This window comes from Salvelinus sp. IW2-2015, linkage group LG33 (assembly GCF_002910315.2).
Source record: "Salvelinus sp. IW2-2015 linkage group LG33, ASM291031v2, whole genome shotgun sequence".
NCBI lineage: Eukaryota > Metazoa > Chordata > Actinopteri > Salmoniformes > Salmonidae > Salvelinus > Salvelinus sp. IW2-2015.
In genome coordinates, this window is record NC_036872.1 from 33,133,652 (window position 1) to 33,143,950 (window position 10,299).

Below are 10,299 nucleotides of genomic sequence, written 5' to 3' on the forward strand. Positions count from 1 at the left end.
CGGACAGCAGCGGGGGGGGCGGGGGGGGAAAGGGTAAGGGACGCTGTGGAGTTTGAAGGGGGATCGGTGGTGAAAGGGCTGTGAGGATACATTAGAGAGCTCGCTCATGTACCGCTGACTATGACCAGAATCTCTATAGGCACAGATAAAGGGGGGAAGGAGACATGCTGGGGAGCAGGGACGAGGAGAGAGTGAGTAACAGAGAGAGGGACTAGAGGAGAGAGGTACAAGGAGGCAGAGAGAGACGTAGTTGACAGAGGAGAGAGTAGCAGGAGGTAAGAGGAATGAGGCGATAGTAGGAGGACGAGGGAGAAGACAGAGGGAATGGAGGACGAAGAGAGAGTAGAGGACAAGAGTGCAGAGGAGAAGAATGAGGGTATAGGAGAGAGAGAGAGCAGGTAGGGACAGAGAAGAGGGTAGAGGACAGGAGGGAGAGAGGAAGAGGAGAGAGTGGACAGATGTGAAGTGGCAGGACAAGAGAGATAGGTACTAGAGCGAGAGAGGAGAAGTAAAGAGGAGGACAGAGGGATAGGAGCGAGGAGAGAGGAGAGATTGGACAGAGGGAGAAGAGGAAGAGGGAGAGAGAGAGAGAGGGACGACAGGAGATAGGAGCACGAGGAGAAGGCAGACAGAGAGAGGTAGGACGAGGATCGAGGTAGTGGGATGAGGAGATGGGAGGTAGAGGAGAAGAGGACTAAGGGGAGCAAGGGGTTGGGGATAGGATGAGGCTAGTTAAGCAAGAGGTAGTTTGGGTTGAGCAAACAAGCGAGACTTCGGATAAGATAAGGCGAGACTTCGGTAAGAGCATAGGGAGACTGGTAAAACGAGGAGGAAGGCGGGTGGGCCTGGGATCGCGCAGGTGTGAGAGACATGGTCTGGGGTTGAGTAGAGTAGAGTAGAGCTGGGGGAGGGCTAGTATGGACGCTGGCTCCACTGTTGCCCTCCGGAACAGCCATTGATTGAGCTATTAGACGACTGGACAAACCGATGGAGTGGGGGGAGGGAGGTTCCCCCAAAATCCGTAGCTCGCAAACATCCTTCTCTCGCTATACTTATAAGAACACAGAGAGGGAAGAGATGGAACGATAAAGCAAGCAGGCATGTCGGCCTGGCCTCTGCCTATGAACTTAACCGTCCTTCATTCCTTTCTCCTTCTCTTCTTTCATCCGGACCGGCAAAGACAGAACTGCTTACGTTCTGCTAGCAGGACATTATCCTAGTCCTGAGCAGGAGGGGAGGTGTATTGTAATTCTCTATCTGTTAGTTACTTTTCTGTACCATGGGGTCACACAGGGCTTTTGCGCTCAGAATCGAAGGCTTTGAAGGGGTTGTAGGGTCCAGGCGTGAACAGAGTACGGCTACACGGGGCTTCAAAGGGCTCAACAGGACACTAATGGCCTTAGCAGAGGAGAAAGCAGAGAGAGTGACTGAAAGAACCAGCTATGTCTGAAGAAAGGAGGAACAGGAGAAAGAGAGAGTAGAAGCGAGAGAGGGATACAGGAGAGAGAGAGGAACAGCAGACGAGAGAGGAAACAGGAGAGAGAGAGGAACAGGAGAGATGAACAAGAGAGGAGGGAACAGGAGAGAGAGAGGAACATGAAGAATGAGAGAACAGGAGAGAGAGAGGACAGGGAGAGAAGAGGAGGACAGGAGAGAGAGACGGGACAGGAGAGACAGAGGAACAGGAGAGGGATGAACAAGAGAGAGGAAACAGGAGAGAAGAGAGGGACAGGAGAGAGAGAGAACAGAGAGAGAGAGGGACAGGAAGAGGTGAGAGGAACAGGAGAGATGAGACAAGAGAGAGGAAACAGGACGAGAGAGAGGAACAGGACAGAGAGATGAACAGGAGAGAGAGAGATGAACAGGAGAGAGACAGAGCAGGAGACGGACAGGACGAGAGACGAGAGAACAGGAGAGAGAGAAGCGGACAGGAAGAGATAGAGGAACAGGAGAGACGTATGAAATGAACAGGACAGAGAGAGAGGAACAGGACAGAGAGATGAACGAGGAGAGATAGAGGAACAGGACAGAGAGGAGAACAGGAGAGTGATGAACAAGAGAGAAGCCAGAAGAGAACAGGAGGAGAGAGGAACAAGCAGAGAGAGAGGAACAGGAGAGAGAGAGGAACAGGAAGGAGAGAGGAACAAGAGAGAGAGGAACAGGAGAGAGCAGAGAGGAACAGGAGAGAGAGAGGACAGGACAGAGAGAGGAACGAGGGACAGAGAGAGGAACAGGGAGAGGAGAGGAACATGACAGAGAGAGGACAGGACAGAAGAGGAACAGAGAGAGGAAGAAGAGAGGAGGAACAGAGAGAGAGAAGGAACAGGAGAGAGAGAGAACGGAGAGAGAGAGGAACAGGAGAGAGAGAAGGAGAGGAACAGGAAGAGAGGAGCAGAAACAGGAGGAGAGAGGAGGAACAGGAGAGAGAGGAGAGGAACAGGACAGAGAGGAACAGGACAGAGAGAGGAACAGGACAGAAGAGATAACAGGAAGAGAGAGGAACAGGAGAGGAGAGAGGAACGGGAGAGAGAGACGGAAGCGGAGAGAGGGAAGAAAGGCAAGGGTGAACAGGAGACAGGCGAGGAGGAACAAGGACAGAGGAGAGAACAGGAAAGAGGAGAGGAACAGGACAGAGCGCAGGAAAAGGACACGAGCAGAGAAGGAACAGGAGAGAGGAACAGCGATCATGAGGAGAGAGGCAGGACAGCGAAGCCATGAGAGTGACACGTGGGAATGAGAGTCAGCGTCAACAGTAGATCAGGAAGAGCTGTATCGCAAGAGAAAGTAATAAAAGGGAAATCAAGGAGCGTATTGTAATCCGAGAAGTAAGACATTTGGATATCTCGAGAGATGATTCCTCTAGTAAGATCATAGTTCAGAAATTAAGAGAGGAACAGGAGATAGAGAGGAACAGGGGGAGAGATCTGAGACTTATCCAGAGATGAATTACAAATGAAGGACTGAAGTAGAGATATCATGTTATCCGATTAGCCAAGCCAAGTTGGTTGCTACATGAATCATGACAGATGAGAGTTATACTGTCGAACAGTGACAGAGAGGAGTATATGAAACAACGGCACATGATGAGGAAGAACCAGATAAGCCAACGACAAGAAGCGACGAGAGGCGTCACCGAACGATTGGTTTCATCCGAGAGCAGAGAAGTTCACATAAGAGAGCATTGATTGAACGAAGTGAGCGCATGCACTATCAGACAGATCTATACAGTAGCAGACCACATGCGACAGCTGTGTCCGGTAGCAGAGAGATGATATCATTGAGGATCTACAGACCATTGGATCAACACTGACAGCAGAGACAGCTGCGACAGATGGACTTTACTGCTCCTTTTTATCCTCGCAGCACAGCCACCAAGTCAAAGCTTACATAGCACCCTACGACCCTAGCAGAGGACCGTCCATACCACCAGGAGAGAGCGCAAGAATAGCACAACGCATTCGCACTGAGCGCGTCCATCGTGAGGGAGAGCAACAAGGTAGCTCCCAAACTCGAGGAGATAGGTTGTATACTACTGTAAGCTTAGATCACTGCGTAAACTGATAGAGAAATCATACTTTCCAACGAGTATATCAGACTGACAATCTGAGAGTAGTAACCTCAACCCCTAACCTTAGTTTAAACACGTACTAACCTTAACCCACTCAACTAGGGTGGCAAATTGAAGGAACGCCCTGATTGACCATCAAAAACAATTGTAGCTGCTGGTTATCAGTGTCTCTTTAAGTACGTGATCTGGTTGTGTAAATTCAGTCTCTGTCTCGCTGTCTCTCTCTGTCGCTCTTCCTCTCTACTCGCCTCTCTGTCCTCTACGTCTCCTCTCATGTAAAGTGTTGACAGGAAGTTTACTACTGAGACTTGCGCTCCAGTGCTGTGCTGACCCCTATCAGGTCCCAGGAGGCGCCACCAACCACCACCACACCACCAAACACAGTATGGCCTGCTCAGGTCTCTGCAACTACAGCTGGCACATCGCCTGCTTCACCTCCTGGGGGGGGGGGGTGTTTCATACAGGTGAAAAGCCTCCTTTGAAATCCACCTTTCCAGAACAGCAGGACCTTCTCTGTGGAATCACCCTTTCATCGCTGACCGGCCAATCACGTCGCACGGAACCCTGCCAGGGGCGGCCTTGATTGGTCCCTGTGAGACAGACCTGTAAACCCAATTCCTAGTTATATGACCCACAGGCCTTTGTGGGATTAGTGGCTGAACCATTGAGAGCCAGCAGGAGAGCGCACACACACAGAGAGAGAGGGGAGAACCACATAGGAGTCATATAGGAACAGACAAGCCTTGAGAGAGAGCACAGCACAGCCTCGTGTCAGGTGTGTGGTGGAACTCCAGATGAAGTCGTCCTAGAGCCACCCAGGCAGTCTCTGTCTGGAGAGATTGACTAATAGGAATCCACAGGGATCATTTGGCATGAATATTTGTAGCTATTAGGCGTTAAAGAAAACTACAAAACAGCAGATCTGTTAGAGGGAGCTTAACGGAACAATCTACAGTAGCCAAGTTCTGTGAACGATATCAGTGTTAGCGGAGGTGTGCATGTGGGTGTTGTCTGCGTGCGTGCATGAGCTTCTAGCAAAAGAGATACTGCGCTGGCACTTCATTCTGGATGCTTCCATGACTACGGATTGTCCTGAATGAATTGTGAAAAATGAGAGAGCAAGATAGACAAACAAATATCATACCACCCCAAAAATGCTAACCTCCCCTGTTATTCTAATGGTGAGAAGTTAGCTTGTCTTGGGGGTATGATATAAAATGCTAACCTCCCCTGTTATTCTAATGGTNCTCCCCTGTTATTCTAATGGTGAGAAGTTAGCTTGTCTTGGGGGTATGATATAAAATGCTAACCTCCCCTGTTATTCTAATGGTGAGAAGTTAGCATGTCTTGGAGGTATGATATTTGTGTGTCTGTAACTTTCTCCCTCATCCTTATTCACAATTAATTCAGGACTATCCGTAATCATGGTAGCATCCACATTAATGTAGAAGTGTTGAAACATATTTTATTCTTATTTGCAATAAAAGTGACTCCAAAATGACACATTATTTACCATTAATTTCTATGGTCACATACACTTGTTCAGCGAAATGCTTATGCACAAAATCTGAACCACAACAAAAACAAACAGCAAATGCATCCAACAAGTTTGTAGAGTCACAAGCTTGATGTAATCATTGCGTGTTATGAATATGGGACCAAATACTAAACTTTTGACTACTTTAATACACATAAGTGAATTTGTCCCAATACATTTGGTCCCCTAAAATGGGGGGACTATGTACAAAAAGTGCTGTAATTTCTAAACGGTTCACCCAATATGGATGAACATACCCTCAAATAAAAGCTGACAGTCTGCACTTTAAATTCATAGTTATTGTATCATTTCAAATCCAAAGTGCTGGAGTACAGAGCCAAAACAACAACAAAATGTGTCACTGTCCCAATACCTTTGAAGTAGAAAGTTAAATAAAAAATAAGTTATTCTTCCTCATCAATCTTCCATCCCTTCACTCAGGCATAAATCATGTTCACAGAGCACCGTCAACACTGCTCCAATAGCCCACTAGAGAGCTCACTGAAGACCATAGAAAGGGAGCGTGTCCCTACCGCAGGAGGCTGCTGAGGGGAGGACGGCTCATAATAATGGCTGGAACAGAGCAAATGAAATGGCCTCAAACACACAGAAACCATGTGTTTGATGTATTTGATACCATTCCGCTTATTCCGCTCCAGCCATTACCACAAACCCGTCCTCCCCAATTAAGGTGCCACCAACCTCCTGTGGTCTTTAGGCGGTCTAAATTAGACTAAAAGGACAACTGACACATTTACGTCTGAGTTTCATTGTTGTCACTAACTATGCACAGACCGAATTGAGAATCGATTAATTCATAGAAATCTATAAATTGTTCAAATCAAAGTAAATTGTACAAACAAATGCAGCTTGATAGCTTAAATGATGTAGACAACAACTCTGTAAAAAGATATTGATGAAGAAAGGTTTGATTTGGCACCAGTTTCATGGTGCTCTCTGTATAATATATGTATACAGGTAACTGACAAAATAAAGGAAATACTTGAGTGAATGAGGAATACAACGTCTATTGAAAGCAGGTGCTTACACACAGGTGTGGTTCCTGAGGTAATTAAACAATTAAAATCCAATCATGCCCAGTTACCCATTATTTTGCTACCATGGCTAGAAGAAGAGATCTCAGTGACTTTGAACAGAGTCTTAAAGGCATAGGGAGGTTTAAAGAGTGTAGGGCATGACTCAAACCAGAGCATAACGGACCTATTTCTCTCCATATCCCCGGATTCCTACCACAAACTCTGAACATTTTCATCTGGATCTTCGCAACTAGCTAACCACAATCCCAGGTGACCACTCCTGGCTACCGTTTTCATCCTGGAGCAAGCACCAATTAGCCTGAAGCTAGCCCGGCCATGGCTCCTGTGCTACCACCAAAGCCCACTCCTGGGCTACAATATCCGGGCCCCTTCTACCGCCGGTACGGGGCACGGAACCCTGCCGATCCTCTACGACTGGAATACCGACATAATCTGCCCGAGGACTCCAACAGGCCCCTCAGGCGCGACGCCCACTGAAGGCCCATTCTGCTAACCTGCTAGGCCTGCTAGCTACCTAGAGCTACTTGGAACCCTACTAATTCCACGACTGGTCTATCGACGTCACCGCACGAAGAGGCAAAAACAGACTTACCCCCATTGCGACGTCCCCCAAAGGCTAACTTGCTACCCCGGTCTGCTAACTGCTAGCTTGACTGCCCCGGTCTGCTAACTGCTAGCTTGCCTGCCCCAGTTTGCTAACTGATAGCTTGCCTGCACCGGTCTGCTAACTGCTAGCCCCTGCTAACTGCTTGCTTGCTAACCCGGTCTGCTAACTGTTAGCATCGGCCTGCTAACTGTCTGAATCGCCGTGTCCCCAGTCAGCCCAACCACTCACTGGACCCATATGTTCACTTGGCTACMCATGCCTCTCTCTAATAMCAATATGCCTCGTCCATTACTGTCCTGGTTAGTGATTACTGTCTTATTTCACTGTAGAGCCTCTAGCCCTGCTCAATATGCCTTAACCAACCATGTTGCTCCACCTCCCACATATGCGATGACATCACCTGTTTTAAACATCTCTAGAGACTATATCTCTCTCATGATTACTCAATGCCTAGGTTTACCTCCAATGTACTCACATCCTACCTTACCTTTGTCTGTACACTATGCCTTGAATCTATGCTATCGAGCCCAGAAACCTGCTCCTTTTACTCTCTGTTCCGAACGTGCTAGACGGCCAGTTCGCATAGCATTTAGCCGTACCCTTATCCTACTTCTCCTSTGTTCCTCTGGCGATGTAGAGGTTAATCCAGGTCCTGCAGTGCCTRGCCCCACTCCCACTCCCCAGGTGCTCTCATTTGTTGACTTCTGTAACCGTAAAAGCCTTGGTTTCATGCATGTTAACATTAGAAGCCTACTCCCTAAGTTTTACTCACTGCTTTAGCACACTCTGCCAACCCGGATGTCTTAGCCGTGTCTGAATCCTGGCTTAGGAAAACCACCAAAAACACTGAAATCTCCATTGCTAACTACAACATTTTCCGACAAGATAGAACTGCCAAAGGGGCGGTGTTACAATCTACTGCAAAGATAGCCTGCAGAGTTCTGTATTACTATCCAAGTCTGTACCCAAACAATTCGAGCTTCTACTTCAAAAAATTCACCTTTCCAGAAACAAGTCTCTCACTGTTGCCGCTTGCTATAGACCTCCCTCTGCCCCCAGCTGTGCCCTCGATACCATATGTGAATTGACTGCCCCCCATCTATCTTCTGAGCTCGTGCTACTAGGTGACCTAAACTGGGACATGCTTAACTTCTCTGGGAAGTTAGCCAGGGAAAATATAGCGCGTCATATTCAAATAACATGATATAAAAATCAAACTTTCATTAAATCACACATGTAAGATACCAAATTAAAGCTACACTCGTTGTGAATCCAGCCAACATGTCAGATTTCAAAAAAGCTTTTCGGCGAAAGCATAAGATGCTATTATCTGATGATAGCACAAAAGTAAACAAAGAGAGAAGCATATTTCAACAATGCAAGCACGACACAAAACGCAGAAATAAAATATAAATKATGCCTTACCTTTGACGAAATTCTTCTGTTGGCACTCCAATATGTCCCATAAACATCACAAATGGTCCTTTTGTTRGATTAATTCCGTKGATATATATCCAAAATGTCAATTTATTTGGACCGTTTCATCCAGAAAAACACAGCTTCCAACTTTCGCCAAGTCACTACAAAATATATCAAAAGTTACATGTAAACTTTACCAAAACATTTSAAACTACTTTGGTAATACAACATTAGGTATTTTTAAACGTTAATAATCGATCAATTTGAAGACGGGATGATCTGTGTTCAATACAAAAAGAAAACAAACTGACGCAACTTTTTTCGTAACGTGACTCTCTCAAAATATTTACTTCATGTGACCCTCATTTACGATAGCCCTACTTCTTCACTACACAAAGGAATAACCTCAACCGTTTTCCAAGGACTGGTGACATCCAGTGGAAGCGGTAGGAACTGCAAGCAAGTCCATTAGAAATCTGGTGTCTCTAAAAAACCTAATTGAAAAGACAGTGACATCAAAAAAATACAAATTCTGAATGGTTTGTCCTCAGGATTTTGCCTGCTACATAAGTTCTGTRATTCTCACAGACATGATATGATAAAATAGCCTCCAACACTCTACTCAACAAACTGGATGCAGTCTATCACAGTGGCATCCATTTTGTCACCAAAGCTCCATACACTACCCACCATTGCGACTTGTACGCTCTCGTTGGTTGGCTCTCGCTTCATACTCGTCGCCAAACCCACTGGCTACAGGTTATCTACAAGTCTCTGCTAGGTAAAGCCCCGCCTTATCTCAGGTCACTGGTCACCATAGCAGCACCCACTTGTAGCACGCGCTCCAGCAGGTATATCTCACTGGTAACCCCCAAAGCCAATTCCTCCTTTGGTCGTCTTTCCTTCCAGTTCTCTGCTGCCAATGACTGGAACGAACTGCAAAAATCTCTGAAGCTGGAAACACTTATCTCCCTCACTAGCTTAAAGCACCAGCTGTCAGAGCAGCTCACAGATTACTGCACCTGTACATAGCCCATCTATAATTTAGCCCAAACAACTACCTCTTCCCCTACTGTATTTAATTTGCTCCTTTGCACCCCATTATTTCTATTTCTACTTTGCACATTCTTACTGGAGCACTCTGTACATCGCCCAGCTCAATAGATTTACGCCCTATATCACATACTCCTCTTCCGCTCGTAACCTCTTGTCGGAGTATTACTAATTATTCCTGCTCCGTTTGCAAAAATTCGTCTTCTACTTCTATGGCACTCTCATTAACCACTGCACAAACTAGCCAGCCGCATCAGTCTTTTACTTTGCTGATCATTTTGTATTTACCTTCGCGCACCTGCATGGCCCCTTTTTTGGGTGGATTTTGCTGCGTTTAACCTCTGCCATTTCTCACCTCTTTAGCTCACATTGTAGGTTTTTTGTTTATTCATGTGTATACTCTCGTGGTTGTTGTAATTAATGTGGAGTGCTTATAAGGTATGTTCCTCCACTAGCCCTAACCTGGTTAAATAGAGGGAATTAAAAACAATCAATCACAACTCTAGGGTGGGTTGAAACGAGTGTGTGTGTTTTGGTGTGTGGTGAACTCAAAGTATCTTCAATTCACCAGAATTTAAACCACTTATACCCGATATCACTAGAGCGGTGCCTGAAGACCACTGGCGTCATCTCCCACCGGCGATCAAACAACACTTACCACATTTAAGGGAACTTTCTCCTGAGAACATGGAGAGAGAGTGCGAGAGTGAGCCGTTGTAAGGAGGTGTGTGTGCGTGCAACTGCTGTGTGTGTGTTAGTCGGTGCTGTTGTGTGCCCCTGTTGTTGTGTGCTGCTGTGTGTGTGTGTGTGTGCTCCGTGCTGTGTGTGGTGCCGCTCCCATCCGAGAGCATTCCCTGCTGACCCCGTGTTCTGTTCTGATGCCATGGGACCTGTGTCACTGCACAGGGCTACAACGAGACCAACCACGGGATGAGCAGCCCGCCTGCCTCACAGGGCCTCTCTTCCCCTCGTCTCATCCATCCCTTCCGTCTCGTCTCTTCTCCTGCCTCTTGTTCCCCTTGCAAGCCATCTCTCTCACCTCTCTCGGCTGTCTTTC

The 10,299-nt window shown here is 46.9% G+C and overlaps 1 pseudogene; it reads right to left on the bottom strand.

The window, feature by feature from the left end:
• LOC139023553 (F-box/LRR-repeat protein 17-like) overlaps window positions 1-10,299 on the bottom strand; it is a 411,307-nt pseudogene that overhangs the window by 359,191 nt on the left and 41,817 nt on the right.